This window comes from Toxotes jaculatrix, chromosome 19 (genome assembly GCF_017976425.1).
Source record: "Toxotes jaculatrix isolate fToxJac2 chromosome 19, fToxJac2.pri, whole genome shotgun sequence".
NCBI classification, from domain to species: Eukaryota; Metazoa; Chordata; class Actinopteri; family Toxotidae; genus Toxotes; species Toxotes jaculatrix.
The window spans coordinates 10,384,345-10,408,243 of record NC_054412.1 but is presented as its reverse complement, the minus strand read 5'-3'; the positions used below and the strand labels follow the sequence as shown (position 1 = coordinate 10,408,243).

At 39.3% G+C, this 23,899-nt stretch overlaps 1 protein-coding gene across 4 annotated transcripts in view; it reads right to left on the bottom strand.

The window, feature by feature from the left end:
* The window catches only part of LOC121199516 (serine protease 23-like), a 94,570-nt gene that overhangs the window by 29,736 nt on the left and 40,935 nt on the right, over nt 1-23,899 (bottom strand). The window contains exon 3 of one of the 4 annotated variants that reach the window (XM_041064278.1): nt 21,429-21,482. The exons of the other annotated variants lie outside the window; for them this stretch is intronic. The gene's annotated coding sequence lies outside the window, so the exon portion shown is untranslated. The remainder of the gene's footprint in view (nt 1-21,428; nt 21,483-23,899) is intronic. 4 annotated transcript variants of the gene reach the window in all.

The window sequence follows — 23,899 nt, the reverse complement described above, 5'->3', positions numbered from 1 at the left end:
GAATTTAGGCAGAGAGAGAGAGAGAGAGAGAGAGAGAGAGAGAGAGAGAGAGAGAGAGAGAGATGAGCTATGGAGGACAGGGCCAGTGTTATCCCCTGTTAAGAGGGAGAGAGTGGACACTAAATATAGGCCCCCCTCTCAGCCACTGTAAGGACATTAACCCATCTGCAGAAAGCTGATTAGCCTCTCTCCATAAGCATGTGCTCAGTGCTGCGGTGTGGTTACTGCGGAGAGATTTACCGGCTATTGTACTGTAACACATACCTCCCCCCATCTCCCTTCCAGGTCACTCTCACTGACAAAAAAGGACAAAAAAAAAATTCAGTCCACTTCCTTATCAAGGGCTTAAAGGGAACTGAGAACAAGGGATTGAGGCATTTAGTGTGTTGCACAACAAGGAAAAGAGCTAACCCAATAACACAGGCAGCTTAGGAAGTGTATACTATGGTGCTTTAAAGTAGTGTAGCGTCTGAACAGGTGGGCTGACATTTTTGGAGCAAATCACATATTGAGAATATAATAGAAAAGGGAGAACTGCACCATCTATTTGGTTTATAAAATTGTATTTTCCTTGTACACTGTGGTGCCCAATATGGCTGAAAATACATGTGCAGTTAGTTTTTTCTCTATTTGCTGACTGATAGAGACATCCTGGTTTCTGTCCTTGAAAGTAAAGTATTATTCTATTGTCCTCACAAGCACAACAGTAAGTGAATATTCACAGTAACAGTGTGGAATACACTAAGTGATGCAGAAGAAATTCAAAGAAATATGCTTTCTTGATGAGAGTTTGATGAGAAGATTGATATCACTTTCATGTCTGTAAGCTAAACAGCTACAGCCAGCAGCCCATTAGCTTAGCTCTGCACAAAGACTGGCAACAGCTAGCCTGGCTCGGTCTGTTCTGTCTAAAACTCACTAATTAGCATGTTGTGGTTGGTGGATTTTATTATCTTTGCACACAGCCAGGCTAGCTGTATCCCCCTGTTTCCAGTCTTCATGCTAAGCTAAGCTAATTGCTGCTGGCTGTAACCACATCTTTACCATAAAGACATGAGAGTGCTATCAATTTTCTCATCTCGCTCTTCGTAGATGTGTTTCCCAGAACTATCGCTTTAAGAAGTCGCAACCCACACTGAGTGTCTTTATTAACTCAATATTTTCAAATTGTACGTGTGAGGCAGAAAACAGTGGGAATCCCACATCTGTTTAAAAACTCAAAGCTATGGACTGCCTTCAAAGATGAGACTTATGTTTAGCAAAATACCACAGCTATGACTTTAAGAAGAGCCGCCAAAGAAATATGGAGAGAAAAGATTCCTTTGTTATTTATCTGTTCAAAGAAGTGCTGACAGATTTATTTACTGCAGAATTATTTATGTCTCATAGTCCAGGAGGATATTGTATCTATCGCCACACTGTTGTGTTTTAGATTTTCAGGCATTGGTTCAGATTGGAGAGACAGACAGATCTACGCCATGAGAGAGACCTACATTGTCCAAACTATTAGAAATAATGTATGAGTTTTCTCGAAGTATAAGCACTCTGCGGATATGATTTTCTAAATTAAAGGATAATTGCATTTGAAAGGGCCACCATGAAGAAGCCTATTCCTAATCTAACTTACAATAGATGGTGCCTGAATTCTGAAGGAGTTGTGTGAAAAACAAGCAAGCTAAATTAGGCCAAGACACTTTATATTCACATTCACATTAAGTTTCTAGTTCAAAAAGAACCACATAATGAAATGAATTAGCTGGTTATTGCAATAGTCCTTCTTTTATCATCTAGTGTTTTAATGAAGTCTTTTCCTTTCTCACTGTTATGCTCTCGGGCTCATGTGTGAGTATTTTCACAGGCCAAGGTCAGATGGAGTCACATCATGGTTGCCATCTTTAATTGATTGGGGCTTCACAACAACAGGAAATGAGTAACACCAAAAGGTCATTTAGCAGCTTGTAAAACACTGGAATTAGGGGCGGATTGCTGACAAGAGGTTTTCATTTGTGAGGAAGTTCACAAAGACAACTTCATTTAGCTTAACTCTTAATAAGAAGCAGCATGTAGCTCAGGTGCAGACACAACCAGACAATAACACATAAACATGATTTAACATGTTTTAGAATGTTTTTTAAATAAGTATAAAAAATCAAAATAACAAAGTTATTGCAGAAAATAATTGCATTTTTTGGACCCCAGAGTGACAAAGGAAATGTTTTACACCTCTTCATTATCAGTTAGAATTGATCAAATGGGAAGATCTGCATCTAAGCTTGCAAACGACACACACACACACACACACACAGACACGCACTGAGGTCCAGTGGGGTTGTGTTGGAGATGAACCAGTTGGAGCAGCAGCAGGGCCAAGAGTCCATCCAGCTCAGCCCAGCCGGGGTCAGAGGTCACAGAGTAAATCAAACAACAGCAAGACGAGACTGTGAGAAAAAGCGATGTGTGTGTCTATGTGTGTGAAAGAGAGCAAAAGAGATAGCGTGGGATGGAGAAAAAAAAGTCTGTGTGGGCATGCATGTCCACATTTGTGTATTTGTGCTGTCTGTATATTTGTGTTACAAGAAAACTTGAGTGAGCCTCTAGTTTTCAGTGGGAGACATCTGTGGACCATGTTGCTTTTTGAGATTATGAATAGCAGCCATAAGCAAAACTCGATCCTCTTGATTATTAGGCAACACAATAATAATAATTCATACTTGTGGAACAAACCAATCACACAGAGAGTTTTGTGTGACATCAGATGCCAAACAACTGGCTGACTGAAGCAATAAATCAGATTCATCCCTAATCTTAAGTGTTTATGCCTGGTAGTGTAAATAGTTTGGCCAGCTGGACCTGAGCCGGTGCTGGAATACAGACTGGCTTGTTGCAGTGCAGAAACCAGCCACTAACAAAAAGAGAGAGACAGATTGGTAATTTGACACAAAGCAGTAAAAATGATTGGCGTGTTTTCTCAATAGGAACAGGAGTCACCCTGTAATGAATCCATAAATAGATCTGCTGAGTCTCTCACGTGTCTCCATGTTCGCGTGCATGCATGTGGCTACAGAAAATACATGGTACAAATTCACTTCAGTCTAATTCTGTTAGTTAGTGGCTCTGTGTAGCGCCGATTGGGAGCGTCTGATCCATCCCCTGCATGGGAGACAGACCCGGAAGGTCCCATAGAAAGCTCTGGGAAGCGTCTGCGTGCTTCTCTTTAAGCGAGGTGGGGCAGTTAACCAGACATACATTTGCCAAAACAAGCTATTAATCCTAACCCTAAAACCGAAAAATACTCTTTGAAAACACTTCGGATGAAACATAAATCTCACAGGGCCAGGCTCTGTGAGGCTGTACTTCGGAACGGTGCTGCTTTTCATGTCAACCCATCTTCTAGTTATTGATATATGTCAGTGTAGAACAAAGAGGTGGACCGACCGACAGATTGACACTGACACTCTTGCAGCCATGCTGAGAGCATGGTTAAAAGGGTTTATAAGTAGCAATTAACGGCTCTGTTAATGGATAGTAAATTGCTTTCTAATGATTTTTAGATGACAGGTTATGTTAAACCTCTCTATTTGGTTATAATGCAGTTATAAATCTTAGTCATCATTTATAAATGGGTTTATCACTTTCAAATAAGCCCTATATAGCATTAGTAAGCGATTTACTAACCATTAACAAAGCCAATTGACACAGCTTATAAACACTTCATGAAGGGTACCTCATGGAAAGTGGTGCCAGTTTTTAAATCAGACTGTCCTTGACTTCACATAGATCACCACATCTATGTTGTAACATTTCTCCCTTTTTTTCCAACAAGCCATGAGAGGCTCATCTGCTCTCCCCTGCAAAATAACATCTGGTACATTGCTCTCTAAGACACACACACACACACACACACACACACACACACACATGCACCAACCCACACAATCCCACAAAAGTATCACTTAGCTAGCACATAGAGTGAGAAGAGAAGAAAAGACAGAGTAATGGAAGTAGATGGGACAAACCCTTCAGCTGTCATCGACACATTCGATGTATTACCATTTAAGCACATGATGACTTTGAAAACATTATGGCTACAAAATACACAAAACAAGCTGCTTAAAGTGCAAAATGTCAGCAATAGTGCTCGCTCAAAATATGCATACCAAGCCAATCGCGATTCAAAACGTCACAACTGTTATCATCATTGCCACAGATGAGATAAAAACATACATTTTTGGTGTTATCACCAGTGCAGTCAGTGCTTATCATGCCATATCATTTGTCTTGGCCCCTGAGTTTGGTCATTAAAACACTGCTTTAGAAAATAATGCTTTCTTTGGAGCAGTGCACTGACTGCAATGCGCCCAGGTTTCAACATGTATGCGTGTGTGTGCATGCACTTGTGTTTCCTAAGAAATGAAGAATAAATGTGTTTGCAATCATAGAAGACCAAGGAAACATGACATTGTGCTGATCTTTACTATTTTAAGGGGTTAAAGTTATGTTAAAGGTGGTACTGACCAGATTCTGGTTTGGATTTAGGAAGTTAACACAGCCTAACATAATGAGACAAAGATGTGCGCTTTTGTGTGCATGTGCACGTGTGCACACATCTGCCTGTTTCTGTTGACAGCACCCAAAGAGGTACTGAAAAGTCATGATGAATTTGCCCCAGATGGTGAAGCAGTAGAAATAAAGAACAAGCCTGAGAAAATATGTTTGTTTTCTAACTACCGTTACCTGGATCTTTGTGTGTTTGTGTCTATGTATGTGTGTTCTGTGCGTGGGATTAGTCGTAACTCAGTTTGATTTAGGAGGACATATTAATCCATGTCCAACACGTATGCATGTAAAGAACTTTCTCGGGAATACATCTCCTAGTTTTACACATTTTAAAGGGCATTTAAGATGTCCTGCGTTTTTGGAGCAAGTCCTGCATTAAGGGTCAAAAAATAAAAACTGAAAATATGAATTATAAAAGTACATTTTGATATAAATTTCTTAGATGTACAATGCTTTTCTAAGATTCTGCATGAATAGATTCAGCATTTTATCACATGCACATTATCTACAAGCAATTATAGCCTAAAACACTAACTTGCACTTTCCTGCTTCAATGAAATAACGGTGATCTGTAATGGGCATTTATTGTCAGCACTGATACCCACTGAACTGAAGGGTTCATTTAGAGCTAAATTTAAATCACCAAGGTGCTAATTTATGCGAGTTTCTGTTTGTGTATCTCTTTCTCACTGTTTTGGTTAGTGTGTATGTGTGCCTCTGTAAATGTGTGTTTATGGCTGTGTGTTTAGGGTGTAGAAATGCCAGTTGTGCGCTCACATCCTGGTAAAAACATTATTGCTTTCCTCTCGTCTCCATGCCGGCCTCCTGCTAACACGCCTGTTCTTACCTGGGCTGTAATGATAGTCATTATCACATTGTAATAGCAAACACACCTGCCAGCTCACTGCTCGTGCCAAAAACACACCTGTATGTGGTTAAGTATAGCTCTGCCACTGTATAGGGAAACAGAAAGTTATAACTGGCCTCAAGAAATGACTGTGTATATGTGGGCATGTTTAGTTTTCATCTTTATAGCATCGTATATCACCAGAATCTATAACGCTGTATGATACTGATAATTTATGTGTTAGCAAATCCTAAAGGCTCTGTGAAATTGGTAATGTATTTCCCTCTCTGAAGAAGAAAAAACTGTTACAGGGGAAAAATATTTTAGTGGCTGTATTCTGTGTGATGAAGGACTTTTGTGTAATTAATCACAGAAACTGTCTTAGTCACAACATCTTGTCTCCAAACAGCAAACAGGGCAAATGTTTAGAGGAGTTATACATTATTTGTGCTGCTGGTCAGAAAAACACAAGCTGACTGTGCCAAGTCTGCAGACTCTGGGATTGTTGGTTCCAGTTTCACAGCAATGTTCCCGGCTAGTGAAAACCAAAACAAACTTATCCACAGTTTGACGCAGCTGCTCATTTTTCATCAAATTCAGCTGCAGCAGCAATAATGAGACATATAAATAATACAGATAGAAACAAAAGCCAGACACAACTAGCAGGATAAATTTACAGTAACATATAAGCTAATCCAGGAAGTGTTTTGCAATTAACCAATGAAACTTTGTAAAACCTGTTAAACCTGTATAGCTTAGACTGATACTTTACGGCTTATGATTCATTTTCATGGGAAAAAATACAAAAATGGAGTTAAATATGGCATATTCAACAAAGGATGTCAAGCAATAAAGATGACATTTGCCAGTGCCTTCTAATACGACCCACTGACCAACACAAAAAATGAGTCACATTAGAATCTGCCACCCCTATGGTTTGGCTTGGCAACTAAAGCTGCTTGGTAAAAGTTAAGGAAAGATCATGGTCATGGTTTAAAGAAACCAACCATGTTGGAAAGAGACGGGATTCAAACCACAGTCCCTGGCGTCAATTCAGGATGCTTTTGACTCTTTTCAACCATCCACCAAAACCTAAGAGGTTTTGTGGCTCTGTCTGTCCTGTCCTGTCTGTCTGTTGGTTGGTTGGTTCATCTGTCCAACACTTTGGTCCAGGCTGAAGTAACTCAACAACTGCTGGACGAATTGCCATAAAACAAAACTGTACAGACATTCATGGTCCCCAGAACTATGGCTGACTATTGGACGGATTGCCATGAATCTTCGCAAATATCCATGGTGTTCAAAGGATGGATGAACCTGAACAGTTATAACAAGTAGACTTATAGATATTTCCTAATAGGAGAGCATGTGACCTGTTTGTATATTTTCAACAAGATGCTGTAACACACAGGTAGATATAAAACTTTTTTTTCTGGTGGTTCTGATATACCTTACACTTCCCCTTAGTAATCCATAGTCAATCTTGGAACTGATGCACCAACTGTGCTGCCTTTGACCGAGGGCTAGCACATGTGGGCATGTCAGTGTGAGCCTCCTGAACTTTGAACTCTATCAATCACAAACTGAAAGGCAGCTTGGATCATCTTTAGCCTCCTTGGCTCTGTGTCTCTTTTTGTCTCTTTCACAAGCTCTGTGGATGTATATGGAAGTGTTTGAGAGAGGTTATGCCTGTCATCAACGAGCCAGTATCGGGAGATGATTTACTCTGCCGACGCACAATGTTAATCACTTTATGTGATTAATCAGCCAAAAGCATAATTTTTTAAAAGCCAGCTCTTGCAAATCAACCATTAGTCATATGTGCGGGCTAATTTCACACCCATCAATAAGAAACAAGCTAGCCTACTCTTTTATCATTAGCTAAGGATAAAAAAAAGAGAAGAAAAGAGAAGAAAAAAGGCTACAGAGAACAGAGGTAGGTGTACCTCCCATTTCCTGGTCTTTGGTAAGCACCAGCATACATGGAAAGTGTACAGCGTGCATGATCATGTCTGTGTGTGACTGTGAACTGTGTGTGCTCATGTTGCTGCTGCCGCATGTGCATGCTGTCTAGCGTGTTTTGCGCAGCAAACAAAGTGATTATCTTGGGTGATGATGTTCCTATTCATAAATCAAAAGCAAAGTCTTCCAACAGTGTAAATACAGTGCTCAGATACTCAACAGGCTGATTCATAAATATAATGGGTGCATTCAGCAGGAATGTGACATTTCTGTTTATCAATATTATGTGTTAGTCACACTAATGGGTCAGAGTTGTGAGCTACTTTCATGCTACTGCAGTCAACAAAACCGAGCACAGATTCCATATCCATGAAGTTTCTCAGACCATTCATTTGTTACAGAAGGTTTGAGAACCAATTTCAACATTCCCACTCTGACCTGTCAGACAAACCAGTGATTCCAGTTCAAGCATTACGAATCTGCACAAAAGTTACTTCCTTCTCTGATTGTCTGGTCACACTTTTGCTGTATTCAGTGCAGTTCATTTGGAAAATAGATGTAATTGGTTGTTTGCAGAGCAATTACAGATGCAAAATCTTTAAAAACAGAACAACTAATTGCACAGTAATGTGTATTTTAATTGCAGTTAAGTAAACCATAGCCATGATGTGACCGCAACGGTCAGATGATATCGATTCAGCCACGGCCTGCTAACTGAGTGCACCAACATGTTTGTATTTCTATGAAGAAAAAGGAAAATGTACCCAGACTGTAACATTTAAGTGCCTGTCTTTTCCTCTCACTCTCACATTTTCTCCACCTCTTTCCCTTTTCTGGCTCTTTTTCCCCACTTTCTACCTATATTTCACCCTTTTGTTGTTTCTGTTTTTCTCTCGTTTACTCCACTGCCTTCCTGCTGTCATTTAATGGGTTGTTATGGCTAATCAAAGGCAGTTTTGGGATCTACCTACAAGTTACTTTTTTGCTTTGATTGGATTTGTGTATTTTTTTACACACATGTGGCATGAATGCCTCCAGGAGAAAGAACTGTATGTGTTTGTTGTGCTCATCAAGTGTTCCCTTCTGAAAACTGGCTTTCTTGATCTGCAGAGAGGAAACTATGCTTCGTGGTTCATACTTGTTAGAAGGTAAATGTCAAGAGCAATTGGCCTGATGCTGAAATTGCAGCAGTTTTAAAAGGAATTGTTTTTTGTGGGGTTTTTACTGAGAGTTTGTGCCCAAACTCAAAGGATCTGAAAATTCGCTGTTCAAAATAACATGCTGTGGACTCTGAGAAGGACTCGTAAATTTTCACCAAATCACTCCATTGTTTTTCTCCCTGAACTGGCTTCCTAACGTACTCGTCTTCACATGTTTTTGCATGTTTTAAGTTCTGTGCAATGATGGGCTAAATAAACTGACTTGATTTGAATCACAGATGCATATGTGTAAGTGAACTGAAAGTTCATAGAAAATGAAGATATCAGTTTGGTTTTTTTTAAATTCATACTGAAGGAGTGTTGGCAAGATAGAAGGAAAGTTTCTCTCGCGTGTGACATAATTTAGAGCACATCCTGCAACTCATCCTTCACAATTATCCTTTTCATAACACAAACTGTCATTTATTTATTCTCTCCTGGTGGACTAGCTCCTCTCTGGTTCCCACAGCTGAAGGATGTTACCCTTTAAAAACTAAAGGAGTCCGATGTCAGTGAAGGTGAAGTCCAGAAGCTAAACTCACTGATCTGCTTGTTTTCCTACCGGCAGATTTATGGCCTTCCACTGTGGGCTCTAAAATGACCCCACCAAGTGCTCTGAGGTCAAAGGTCAGGGGTGAGGGTAGAACAAAGGGAGACAGACTGCTGAGAGGAGGGTGTGAGGGAGAGAGCAAAGAGTCAGCAAAAAGCTGTAGATCTGACTAAACACTTTATTCTTTCATGCCTGGAGGCCTCTCATGTCCTGACTGACTGACTGACTGATGGAGTGATCTGATTATTTATCATCTCAAAGTTGGGAAATTCAGGGTGATGGTCAGGAGGAGCTGGACTGGAGGACTATGGGAAAGAAATCCTAAAGTGCACACATACACACTTAAGAGTATTCTCTCATCTCACACTACAGCTATGTTTACTCATGAGGCCCCACTGTCTTTCACATCCTCTGAAACCTGTTCAGTCCATCCGTTCCATGACCCCACTTTCACCTCGTTTTCCTCCCCTTCAACCCCTCCTTTATCCCAACCCACACACACACACACACACACACACACAGAAACACACACATTTGCCTTTCTTCTCGGAGGTCAAGAGAATGACCCCAGCAGTTATGTCACCATCAAAAGTCAATCAGAGGGAAACCCCGCTGAAAGTCTGGTCACAGTTTACTCAGGGTCAGAGGGCCTGGCAACACACGGTCCTCCCTGTCACCATGCCAACAACACAGTCTGGATACACAGATTGCCCATTGTAGCAGTAAAATGAAATACTGAAGCCATCAGACAATCCGTTAAACCCCTCCCCTAAACAGTGATTGTCTAATCATAGCTTAGCAATGGTAACCAGGCAGAAACTTTAAATTCCTCCACATGTTGAAGTGGTGTGCATGAGGCTCTGGTAAGAGTGATACTCAGCATTTAAAGAGTCTGGATGGTGGTGTCTTTCTTTGCCAAAACCCAAAAATACAAGCGTAAAAGTGTAAGCGTGAGCTGCAAAAATTAGCATGTCTGGATAACTACCTCCAGGAGACACCCGGCACTACTTCCAAGGTCAAGACGCATTTCATATTTTGTGGGATTATATGTTACATTTAAAAAGCTCGGTTCACAACAGCACATCCTCTGTGTGGGAGCCCATTTGGCATGCTACCACATCACAGTGCAGGCTAACATCAGCGACTCCATCCTGCTCTACTTGGGGATGTTAACACTCAAGCACCCCGGCCTGTAAAACCCCCTGCTGTGATCAATAGATTAAATCTGAAACAAAGCTTTTTGAATGATTGAAGATTTATTAAAAATACGTAATGAACCACACATTTCTCATACATAAACTTTGTTATAAATTACATATAAATCTACAAATAGAAAGAAAATACTGATTGAACTTTAATAAAGGGTATTCAACCAGCCTTGTTTTTACCACAAACTTCCCTTATTCTCTGGGCCAAAAGCTGCAGTTTAATAACTTTCATATTAGTCACAAAAAAAAAGAGAAAGAAACTCTAATCCGATTAGAGCAGAGAAACAGCCAAATTCCTGACCTTCTCTGACCATAACCCATGTTTCTCTGCAGTCGCTTGTGAGTTAGGGGCATCTGTTTCATATTGATGTGGTCCTAGACAGTGAAAAGATGTGGAAAAATGAGAACAGAGAGAAATCTTCAAACTCGGGGACAAAAGTCCCGGATCCCTGCTGTATCAGGACACTCTGCGACACTCTCTGCATGTATGTTTGCGTGCGCATCCGCGTGGGTGTTTGAGTGTGTGCACGCGCTATAAAAACCCATCCCGTCTGCTCCTCTCAGCCATCTGAGCGCAGCTGGTGAGCAGACATCTGGGAAGAGAGAGAGGAGAGAGGAGGACAAAGAAAGTTAGACAGAGAGAGAAATAGAGAGGGGGTGATAGCGGGGACAAAGGTAATTCTGGGTGAGACAGACTGAACTCATATAGAGAAACAATATGGATGTGTAAGATTGAGCTCAAGCATGGAAGTCTGGGAATGGATACAGCTGTGTCTGAGAGTTCGGTTTCCTTTCCAGTGTTAGATGAAAGATTTCTTGATGCTATGCTTGTTATTATTGCTTAAAGAAAGATATATTTTCTGCTTATTTTCCTCATTTCCTCACAGCTTTTATTCCTGCAGGGATTAGGAGAGAGTACATACTCAGGTTTGCATGGGTTTTGCAGCTGAATTTATTACAGATTACCCTGGAAAATTGTTTAGTTCTAGTTTGCTTGGTGTCATTACTTAACTTATGTGAATGCAGGGTTGTCTTTAAGAAAAACAACATATAAAAACTTTTTTTGTGTGTATTTTTTCCCCTCACTCTGTCTTTCTCTTCCCTTGACAGTTATGTTTATGTGGATGTTATTTCAATTGGAGGATAAAGTGAGGGACAGCGGCTGTGGCCTCATTTCTTCACAGTAATTCCCACTGATACTGTGATGCAACAGCAAAAAGCTCATCTAAGGTCTAGATCAAAAGCCATTTCAGTACCACTATCCAAGGACATAATGCTTAATTAATGATGTCACAAAACCACACACACACAGATAAACACACACCTCAGCCAGTGAAAAGTGCTGGCTGTAGTGGGTTTGTTATGGATTTAGTGTGCACGCTGTGCGGTTACTGCCATGGAAAAATTCAGACTCAGATCCAATCCAAAGTCTTGAAAAAGGGAAAAAATAACAGAAAGAGGATTCAAAAAGATGGAAAGAAAAGGAAACAAGCTCCTGTCTCTGGAGTTAACCGATTACTGTCCTAAAGCAGGAGGGAGGGAGAAATCAGCAGAGCCGGCTAAAGAAGAAAACGAGAAGGGTTCAACTCCCAGAGATGACAGCATTATCAGAAAAACAAAGGAGAAAAAGGCAAAAGATGATTCAGGGGCTGAAAAGTCAGAGACGGCTCTTTCCATTTTAAGGGTCGAAGAAGTAAAAACAATGTCTGAAACATGAAGGTGCTGAAATCATTGCTAAAACATTTTCCTTTTGCGAAGAGCCAAAATGCATGTCAGCAGTGCAAATAATAAAACTAATGTGGAGTGATGAAAATTCTTGTTTACAGTACACTGTGTAGCATAATACAGTTATTTATGTCTTCTTTACAGTCGTTTACTTTTATGGGACATGACTATTTGAAATCAAATAAAATGGTCCTCAAAACAGAAGGCCCCATAAAGATGAATATAAAAGCCAATTTACACCAACATTTTTTATTTCGGTGCAGCTGCTTATTGAAAACAGCAGTCCATTTCTTTAGTGTTCTGGAAAACTGCGATTTTTCATGTTTTGTTTCTCTACTTCACCCTAAATGGTCATGAAACTCAGTTACCCATACTGCATGCTGTTGTTACTGGGTTCATGTTTAACAGGGTTACTCAAGTAAAAGATTCCTCTTCAAAAACAGAGAATTAATTCCTCCCAAACATGGTGAACTTATGCAACATTCAGCATTTGAAGAATCTTCCACAAAAAATATGCAGATAAAATAATTTAATGTATATTAGAGGGAAACTTTGTTTACTGAATTTCATGTTTGAGAATAGAGTAAGTAAGCAACACAGGTAAAGTGCACTAATGACCTATAAATGGAAGGCGTTTGCACCTACTCCATAAAAGACAGTAAATCTGGAAATAAATAAGAAATAGACAACTCTGTGCATTTAATTGGTTCTTGTAAAAAAGGGAAACTTTTTTAGTTAAAAAAAAGAGTGAAATATTTTACAGACTGACCACTAATTAACAATTTACATTTCTAATTCCACTTGATTCTAAATCAATAATTAATTAAGGATAAGGCTGGTGATGTTTTTTTTTTTTTTTCTTATGGTCAAAATATCCCCTGCAAACGACATTTGTCATCAGTAGGAATAATTGTTTAGGGGATTAGCCCAACAAATTTATGGAAAGTTCTGAGAGATGGACTAACAGATGTTCAGTCTGTTCTGGTTGACATTAAGAAACATATGGAAGATCGTCAGTCTTATCCTTTAACTATTTCCTGTCCTCTGTTTTTGCATCTTTCTCTCCCACTGTCAGTTTCTTCCAGATCGTGATATATGGGTGGCCCATCCCATTCCTGCTGGTATGAACTCTTCCAAATTTCCCTTTACATCCTGGACAAAAATATCCCAACCCCTCCTATGTACCCTATACTGACAGAATCATAAATAACAGTGATAGCTGTTGTGAAGGGCCATAAAAATACAGCAGTGATTCCTCTTCTCTCCCAAATTACAGCCTTTACCTTCCCTCAGCACATGGTCACAATTTGTGCTGTTGTCTGTCAGTGTGACACACACATAAATTATTGCTGCAGAGAAATTTGCTTTTATTCCTCGCTTTGATGAGTATACTGGAAAATAAGACAGGTGTCTCCCTGTGTTGCGAGATTACTTGAGACTTTAAACACTTGGTTTTCATTTTTGCAGCTAGGGGCCACATCCTTTGAGTCCTGGACGCTCTTATTTGTGTAAGCAAAACTGACACATCCAAAGCCTAAACGGTTGCCTTAGGTAGGTCGTACACTGAGGACCACCACAAATCTGTGATTTTGAGCTATTGTAGTGAGCCAGTTACCACAAAACAAAAGATCTACACATAATTACAGATCCTGGTGTTCCAGACCATTTTATTCGCTCAGTTTGCTTCATCTGGTTTTTATTTAGATATAAGTGACTGATGTGGCACAACACGGGTCCTGGTGTTACTGGAGGAGCCTCATCCTGTATCACCATGTGACTTTTTATCATATAGTAAGCTTTGGATCCTGCAGAAGGTGCAGACCTAGGATAGCCTGATGCCAAAATGATGTGTACAAACAGCAAAAGTTATGACACAAAGGATATGAGGTGAAATTTGAAGTGCTTTGCAAAGTTACTGATGTGTAAAAGCTGCTGGTTACAAAGCTCTGAAGTACGTATATTTTCTTATTTATGTTTCACTACATGAAACGTGACTGCAAAACTTCTCATGCATTTTTTTCTAAATAGTTTTAACAGACCTAAAATTACACTGTTGACATTCTCCACCGACAGATCAAACAAACCACAGACCTATCTCTAGTTAAGATCTTTAATGGGATTTGAAAATGAGTTTATTGTAGCACAAGTTCCTCCAGACATGACTGTGAGTGTGTGTGTGTTTTGTTTTTTTTTTGTATGCATGAGTGACAGACAGACACACAATGGAAGAGTGAGAGAGAGCAGAAGAAAGAGAGAGAGAACAGCGTGTGATACGTACAGAGGTATTACATTTCCTGGGTACATCTCCTATACCTTGGTGGAATATGCACGGATGTAACAGCACAATGGAGACTAACAGTGCTTTGGAACAGGGTGTACAGATTAAGAAACAGCAAAAGATTTGCTCATTGAGTTACAGTCTGTTGGGGCTGAAGACTACAAGTTTGAAAATGAAAAAAATCTGAGGGTGTGGCTGGAGAAAGAAGTAGGCTTATGAGACCTCTGTAGCCCGCTCCTCATTACAGCTCGAAGTTAGTGGCTCAAGGCCACATTAGGTACTAAAAAGCAGCTAAATCTCTAACTAAACTGTCAGTTATTGAGCAACATGGGGGCTAATTTAGGCACCAGGTTGTGACAAGGAAAGAAAAATGTGTGGAATAAAAAAAGACGATCCTTTTTCTAAAATCTGTCCCGTCAAACAATCATATAAGAATGCAATAGTAAATCACTAGAGTATTCTTTAAAGGTCTTTTATAAACCAGATTCGTAATATCCAGGTAATGCAGCTACTGCATCAGTGTAAATATACTCTAATGCCACATAGAAGTTGAACTCTATTGTTTCAGTTAGAGAAAGATGCCTTGTTTTATTGAATCAGTAACCACAAGAAAAAAATTGTGGGAATGAGGGAAACTTTGTGATGACTCAGCTTAACGCAGCTCCTCAACCTATCAAGTCTCATGTGGCTGTGAGGGTGGAATTTGAGCAAACACAGAAACACTGGCCACCATTAACCACCTCAGACCCCGGATGATTCATCCCCGAAGAGCCTTGAAGGGATGTCTTGATGGTCTGCATGTGCGTCTGTGTGTGTGTGGGTATGTGGTCATGTGGTTTTTGTTCCTTCCTCTGTAACAGTGATCTGTGTCGTTGGTGTTTTCTGTGGGGACCTTAGGGGCCTTTTTAGTTGCCGGTGGAGTTGTCTGAATCTTGGCATTTGTGAAATTTTGCTGAAGGAAGGAAATATTCTGATAGTACAGCCAACTATTACCCTTTAGACGTATTAATCTCTGTTGTCTGCCTCATACGTTCTAACATTTTACACAATCACCATTTACAAAAAACAATCGCATCCTGCATTTTTGTTTTTTAAATTTGGCGGAAAAAAAATATTGGGCTTAAAATGAGAAAATTAACTAAAAAATGCAGCCAAGTCTTCAAACTGTCCATCTGTGCAAGTTTTCTCTTTTCCTAAATCCTAAGGCAAGAATGTTTGTTTCACAACAACACTAACCACTCTAATGGCCCTCACTGTGTCTTCCAGAGGTCTCATACCTAATCAATCAATAATTCATCAGGAGCGGTATTGGCCGATGTTGTGACAGCCTGATTGAGTGTTTGTAACAAAGAATGTGATAATGACATCAAATGCAGCAAGTTTCCAGTGCTGACAGATAATAGTTTTACTTTTTATTGCACCAAAAACTTAATACAGGTTTTAAAAATGACTGACACTGCAACTTTCTACATGAGATAAATTGTGGTTTTGTGAAACTTTTGAATAAAACAAAACACTTTTAAACTACATTACTGTTGTTACTTTCCAATTACAAATTATTATTAACTAATAATAATATTAATTAATAATCTAGCCTGTGTCATTTTGAAAACATCTCAAGAGGCAAATCAAATTCAGCCCTATACCCAGGGAAGAATACCCTCCTGTCCTCCAGACATGATTTTAAATACTCACTGCTTCCTTGTAAAAACCTGTATGGTACTGCATGTACTGCTTTTGGCTGAAAGCATTTTCACAAAACAGCACTTCACATCCTATGTCAGGAATGTTTAGGACAAACTGCTATCTTCAGCTCCTACTCACCAATCACCCTGTAGCATGTGTAAATGTTCTTTATATTCTACAACATCTGCTTTAGTTTCCCAATACAAAGCACTGTATTATTGTTATCACGTGTTATAGTTTGTGTCCCTAATTATCAGTTAATTATCAGCTATCCCAAAGACTAAACTTTGCACAGCATGTTAACATGAATTTTGTGTGGTAAAGAGTGGCAACACATTGTTGTGTTAAAGTGAACAGTACAACACTTTGGGAAATACTTATTTGCTTTCTAGCAGAGAAGTAGATGAGAAGACTGATACCACTCTCACATCTGTAGACCTAACTTAGCATAAACATAAAAGAAGCAGAGAAACACCTAGCCAACCAACACCAGTAAAAGACACTAATTAACTCTTAATTTCTTCTTTATTTAATGTATAATGTGTGTTTCATTCAGGTGCTTTAGACAGTGCTGGTAGACAGATTTTTTTTAAAAACTTTGGACAGAGCCAGCCCAGCTGTTTCCCCCTGTCTCCAGTCTTTATGTTACACTAAGCTAGCTTCATATTTGACAGGAGAGAGGTATAAATCTACTCACCTTCACACTTCAATCCCACAGTGTAACTACTTCTCTAATGTTGCTACGACTGAATCTCCCATGCAGATCATCTTCTTCTTTTTTTTTTTTTTTTACTAAATAAAAGCCTATGAGACTCAATCCCCGCAAAAGAATGCTCATCATGCTTTTTTCCCCAGCCACAATCACACAACCATAACAGAGGCTCTGGTTAACTGGTCAGGAAAGGATCAATTAACATACATATCTGGTGTGATTGAAATGAGCAATTAGCAGCACTTAGTCTCTCATTAAATATAACAAGACAGATTTACTGTACGTAGGTATGAGTTATGGAGGAGTGGGGTTAGTCAACCAGCTAGGACAGGCTAGAAAATATGCAACAAACATCTTTATACACAACAGACATGCATGAACAAGAACACATATACACACAGTCTCTCTCTCTTTTTATGCCTGTGTCACTTTGCCTTTCATTCATTGGCACCAATGCACATATATAGTTTGCTGTGAGTGTAACTGCAAAAATAACATAATGTGACTCATCACACTAACAATGCAAATGTGTTTGTGGAACATTCAATAGTCCTTAGGACAACTGGAAATGACTACACAAACAGAAACTATAAAGCCTGGATAGAGAATAAACAAATTAAAGCTCTTATTATCCATTCAAAGTAAAACCCCTAATGATGTCTGCTTAAATGCAAAGTGTTTAAATTATATCACAGGCCACAGACTACAAAGACTTTCTTTAAAATGGTATGCAAATGCAGCAATTGAACTGGTTTTGTGTTTTGATCCATTGCATCTGAAAAGCATGGCTGGATAACAGGCCAATTTCTTTGAGAAGAAAACCCAGTTCGAACTGCATATCTAAGCAGGAGACTGGAGGCCAAAGACGGATCATTGCACCGTACTGAGTCACTGCCTTTGTTGATTCCTACATAAAATGTGATAATCCTTTGGTGACTTATCAACCTTTACTCACATTTGTTGGATCAGACTCTAGATTTAAAGAAAATAAAAGAGGCACAGTGATGAAGTCTGAACATTTTGTGTTTACTCAAGATGTACATATGGAATCTTACTGGCTGAAAAGCTATCCTTATAAATGATAATAAATGTCTAAAATCAGTGCAGGCTGACATGTGATATAGCATTAGATATGTGAAATGGTTCCAAAAGTGTCTAAGAGCAGATCCTACAGGGGAAAGTCTGGGGATTTTTTTGTTCTGTTCTGTTCTACGCTCCAGAAGTAATCTCTCTTTTGGGAAAACTACTGGGGTTTCAACACAATGGTCTCATGCAGGCTTTTAAAACTTGGACCTTTATTTTTGTAGCTGGTTTTAAAGCCAAAGCAGTAAATATGCTAACATCCAGATAACGTCTGACACCCATTCCCATTTTAAGTGATTAAACATGTAAAAAAATGTTTGTTATAATATTTATTAAAGCAAGGCATTTCTTTATTTAGACTTTTTTTTAAGTTAAAACAACATTTAAAGTCTACACTCATGCTAGTGGGTCTTTGGGTCTGTAATAGGCACAGCAATGCTTTGAGCATATTAACAATGACAGTGTTAACATGTAGTTAACAGGTATGATATTTGCCATGTTGGCCGTTTAGTGTGCTAGAATGAGAACATTTGCTTATTAGCACTAAATACAGCTGAAGTTGAAGATGGGAATGCCATTAGTTTTGTCATTAAGCAAAGTATTAGATTACAATAGGTGCTAATGGACCAAAAAAGTCAACTTTATGGCAGTCAGTTGATCAACTCAGATACTGGGATACCTCATCTGTTCAATTTTGTGCACGTTCATCAAGTTAGATATATTTAAAAAATATTGAAAGATTTCAAATTCTAAGTGAAAACCTTGACCTGGTTGTGGCGCTAAATGAAAAGTCTGGAGTTCACCAAATTCATCTGGATTGATCCTCTGGGTTATGTGGATGTCTGCACAAAAGTTTCATGGATCAACAGACTAACGTCGCCGTCCCTAAAGCCATGCCGCTAGCATGGTTTTATGGATGGCTCTGAGATAAAAGCGTTGAGTTGAAAGGAAGCCCAGATGGCCAGCCTGGCCTATTTTTAAGGAACTAAAGACACACATTTAATACATAACAAAGACAATGTAAGATAAAATGCATCCAAGGTAATGACAAGACCAATCCACAATGTTTAGGACTTTTATGTCTTAATCTCAGTCCCAAGAACATGCTGAGGCTGTCAGTCTAAAATCTAAAACAGAGCAGCCTTTGAAGTGGCTCCAAATTTACAGCCCTTATCCAGAATCACAAACTAAATCTGATCTAACACAGTCAGAGCTCAGACTTGTTGCTGAATGGAATATTCAAAAGAAAAGTGGAAGAGAAAGACATGTGCTCTCAAACACATGTGTGCATGAACACACACATGAACATTATGCAAATACTCTAACAAAAGAACATTATGCACTGCTGCCTCGTTTAACCGCAAACTGTCACGCAAAATTGCCAAGGACTGCCGATGTAATGATTCAAACATGCAGCAGGTTAAGGTATGTATTACAGGTATTTTTAGAAGACATGATGAGTGAGCGGGGACGGCACAGGCTTACTGTAAGAACAGCAGCCTGCTGAGAAATCTCCTCTCACATTTACCATTAGTTACTAGTTAGGAAGCAGGAAAAAAAACATGCTGTAGCTTGTTATTTTTGGCAGCCAAATAAACAACCTTCACTGGATGACAGACTTATTTTGTCATTTTAATATTTTCTGTTGTGATATTTCACTTTTCATAGCACGTAAAGCACAGGTGTAACAAATAACATTAATCATGGCTCTGTTCAATTTAGGTGTGCCAAAAAGATAGCAGGCCAGCACACACAGTGCCAAAGAACTGGCATACCTAACTGGAAAAAAAAACAATGTTATTAGTTACACCTGTGTTTGACACGTCAGAATGACAAATGTCTATTGGTGCGAACAGAAACCAGGGGTGAAAAAAGTTAAAAAGGGCACTACTATGGTCTTTAGAGGACAAGCTTTGGGACACTGGGTGCACAGTGGTCAAGGAAAGATGGAGCATGAGGTGCAGAAGCAGGATTAATCTGTCCCAGAAGTTTTCTGTTGTGTCTTTCTTGCTAAATTTATATAATTCACAGTATTCCTTCATCTACTAAACAACATACACAGGCACTTGATGCTCCATTTCTAAATGGCACAAGTGACTGTGGGGACCAGGGCCCGTCATTGCCTTGGTGCTTTCCACTCCTTTATTTCTCTCCCACTGAGACAAAGGGAATGTCTGTTATTGTGTCGCTCTGGCATTATCATAAACAAACCACAAAACAAACCACTGGTAACAAAAGCTGACAGATTAGACCTGTGTCTGAGTCACTGCAATAACACACTAGCAGCAGGACTGTTCATTTGACTTATTTCTCTCTTTGCTGACTGAAACTTTAAGAAAAGGTTATATCTACTATAAGGAATGTTTAAAAACTCAATTAATTTAATTCAGTTGAAAAACTGGATGTTTATTAGATAATAAAAAATGCAGCGTCCCCTACTGACATGGAAGCAAATCCTGCCTACATGTTTTCCACCAGTGCTTCTCCTCTGTCATCTTCAAGAGTGACTTCTGAATGGCAAGTAATGTTGGTGAAGAAGACAAATGTGTTGTTGTAAGCCTGCCCCTCGATGACAAGACACAGGCACTTGTGGAACTCAGGGCAATTTTAGGACAGTTTGGGGAAATATTGGGCAACCCCAGTGTGTGGGGGAAGTGTTATTGCTGATTTGGTTGGTTTTTAAAGGAGTAGTTAAATTTATATCAGGCTCTGCGAAGGATGTTTCAAATACATATATACAAAAAGTATATATGTACTCTTCTTCACATTCCCCACAGTGAGCCCCATGGACTAATAATTTATTAAAAAAGAACCCTTGTTTGTTCTATTTGAGTAAAGCCTCTTAGCGTAAACGTTAAGCGGTTAGTCATAAGAGACATTCAAAGTCAGCATTAATTCAAGCCATAACTCCTACCTATACCTACCTATATAATATAGTTAACACTTACTTTGAATTAAGGGCTTGTATAAAATTTGCTGCTATATAGATGCGCACAAAAATTGTAAGGATTGTGGACAAGGATGCTCATCCTGGGTGCATCCTGGAAACAACAAATATTGCAAATTTGCCTCCTAGTTGCTGCCATTTCATCAACGAGTTGCCTGTTTGGTACTTGGTAAGTGGTAGTGACTGTGTGTGTCCTGAATTAAACATTTAACAGTTAGATTTTCTCCTTTCTTTTGTTACAACAATTAAAGTATACACAAAATAGCTCCAAAACTTTCAGCTTTAAAATGTTATCAGAGGTCATTGGCATTTTAAACCCAGGTTCTTGGAGGTAATTATCACAGGGCGGCACACTGGCACAGGTCACGCCTGCCTCTCTGAGTGACGTCAGACACTGACCTCAGCTGTGGCAGGGTCGCAGGCAGTGGGTCAGCCCCTTGGCAGCGTATCCAGTCCAGATTAACATTAACAGAACGTGACAGTGCTGAGAGGCTTTGAGCTCTCTGGGGCAAGGGATTAACTAGCGACTGCTATACCTGCAACGCCTACGCAGAACTAATGCCGTCCCAATTCCATACTACATACTAATATAAGCAGGTTTAAAGTATACTCAGATATGTCAGCATGCATACTGGGAGTGTGCTAGACAGGGAGTGTGCTGTTGATTTACTCACAGCTGCACATTTCGAGTGGTTCCCGACAGTGGTGATTTAGCTCCAGACACGTCTCTGAAATCCAAAAAAATAAAATATTGAGGCTTTGGGAAAACAATTGGCTGTGTATTTGTTAAGAAAGAGTGAAGCTTGGATCTTCAAAATATCACATGACAGAAAACCTGTTATAAAGTTGGAAGTGGAGATGAGAGCATTAACAGGCAACCACAAAGCATCTGACTATTTACAATTTTTCTAGGAAACTCAACATTTTTACATTTTTCATTTCTATTTAAGTAAATAAACTACACAAGAAGCTAAAAAAAAAATGGAACAACAATGTATCAGTCTGTATATAATACATCAGTGAGTGAACTGAATTTGATCTGTGATGAAGATTATTTAGTATCTACTTTAGAAAACTGATAAATGCTAATACACTTAGCAATAGCACTAAAGCTTTGATGATATAAGTTTTAATTTGTATATTACATTTGATAAAGTGTTGAGCTTTTAGTGCATGATTTTTTAATCTTTCTTATTACTTCCCTGGAAAATAGGCCAGACAGGACAAGTAAATTTAAATTTGGCAGTGTAGCCTATCTGTGAGTTAACTATGTCCCCATTAAGGGCTTATTGGCATAGCTGGTCCTGAACCAGCTGTAAATATAATTAGTGACCACATTGCCGCTGGAAGTGCCTGGTGTTGACTCCCGCTTTCCAGGCCACAGTTGCAGACCCCCTCTGCTGGCTTCACTTCTAACTTCTTGTAACACTAAAACTCATCCAATAACTCTTGTTTTGTGCAGCACTATTTGTTTTTTTATGGATTTGCATTACACCATGCACCACGCACTATGACAAATTTTGCTCAGGCCCAGTCAAAATAAGTGGCTGCGCTGGTTGCCAGTGAGGAAAAATCCTGGGAGTCAGATTTCCTGTAGTAATGCCAGTTCAGTGAACAAAGAGTACCTGCTTCCAGCGAGCTTTAGTCTAAGCAGAAAAATGTTTTCCCTAAAAATATTATCATGCCCTTACACAGACACAGACAGCAGTACTGTTCACATCAAGAATGCACATTCATCACATTCTATGTAAGAGCCCATAAAGTGGGTAACGAGGAGTTTCAAACAGTGTTTTACACAGTATGTAAAGACACTGTTAATATAATGTAAGTAGCTGAATAATAAATGGACCTTCACGAGTGGAGTTTGGTCACAGATGTTATTGGGCTCCATTTGCTGCTTTGTCTGTGGTGTGATTAATTGTGCTGTGAACCAACTATGCTGACATCATCATAGGGTTACAGAAAATATATTAGAGTGCCTAATAACAAATAGTAACAGACAGATAAAACACATTCACTTCTGAGAACTATTTCACTTGAAAATCAGTCTTCATAATATTCCCACTGGCAAAACAGCTGTAATGTCCAGCAGTTATTTTGATTTTACAAGCCCACTTTTCATTAAGTGCATGAAACAACAGTATTTTTTAGGATCACTGCATAGGTTACGGTATAGCTGAAACCAGGACGAAGGCTGTCATTACAGAGGCTGCAGCTTAGAGCCGAGACTCAGATTTCATCAGAGGAGAACGAGAGTGAGCCAAGAAGCACACCACAATCCAGCCCCCTCCCCCACCCGCAGAGCCTCCACCCTGAGACCTCCTCCTGACTTATGTCTGTGGTTTGCACTCGTCAGTGACTGACAGGCTGTACTACAGGTAATGAAAATGTTATAGTACACCATAAAGTTCTATCTACAGTAATAACTTTACAACCTGTTAAAGCTCACTTTGGTTACAGAAGTTCTATTCAATAGAATTTATTCTGCCGCGAAATAGTTTTTCGCAGCAGAATAAATTTTACTTTCACAAAAATGGTGAACACACACATACACGTCCTAAAACGAACCGTCCAAATTGTACAAATTGCTCCCTATTTTTCTGTATGCAGACAGTACTACTTTGTCCAATTGGCCTTTGGGAAAAGACTACAGTGTGAGTGATTTTAAAATTGATAGGACAGCAATTAAATAAATCGGCATCAAAGAGAAATGTACATCTAAATATCACACAGAAGACCTTGTTGCTATAATAAACTAACATGTTTTTTTCTGTATAAACAAGCTGTTGTTGCATGCTCAGCTAACCCTGTATAAATAATAGGTAAAAAAAAAAAAAAAAAAACGGGTACATGGATCCGTGCAAATGTAGAGTAAGAGCGTGGATGGACATGTGACATGTGGAAGCAGACGAAGGGAAAAAATACAGAAGAGAAACTGTCTGAAAAATTATGATAGCTGAGAACAGTTAGGAGTTGAAGCAAGGGAAGCACAACAAAGTGAATGAGTGAAAAACGAAGGAGGAAGGAAAATGAATCAGCATGGGCAGAAGAGAAGAGAAGAGAAGAGAAGAGAAGAGAAGAGGTATAACAATAACAGTGTAAGAGGAAAATTGGTCCTCCATCATCAGCTCTGTGTTGAGATACT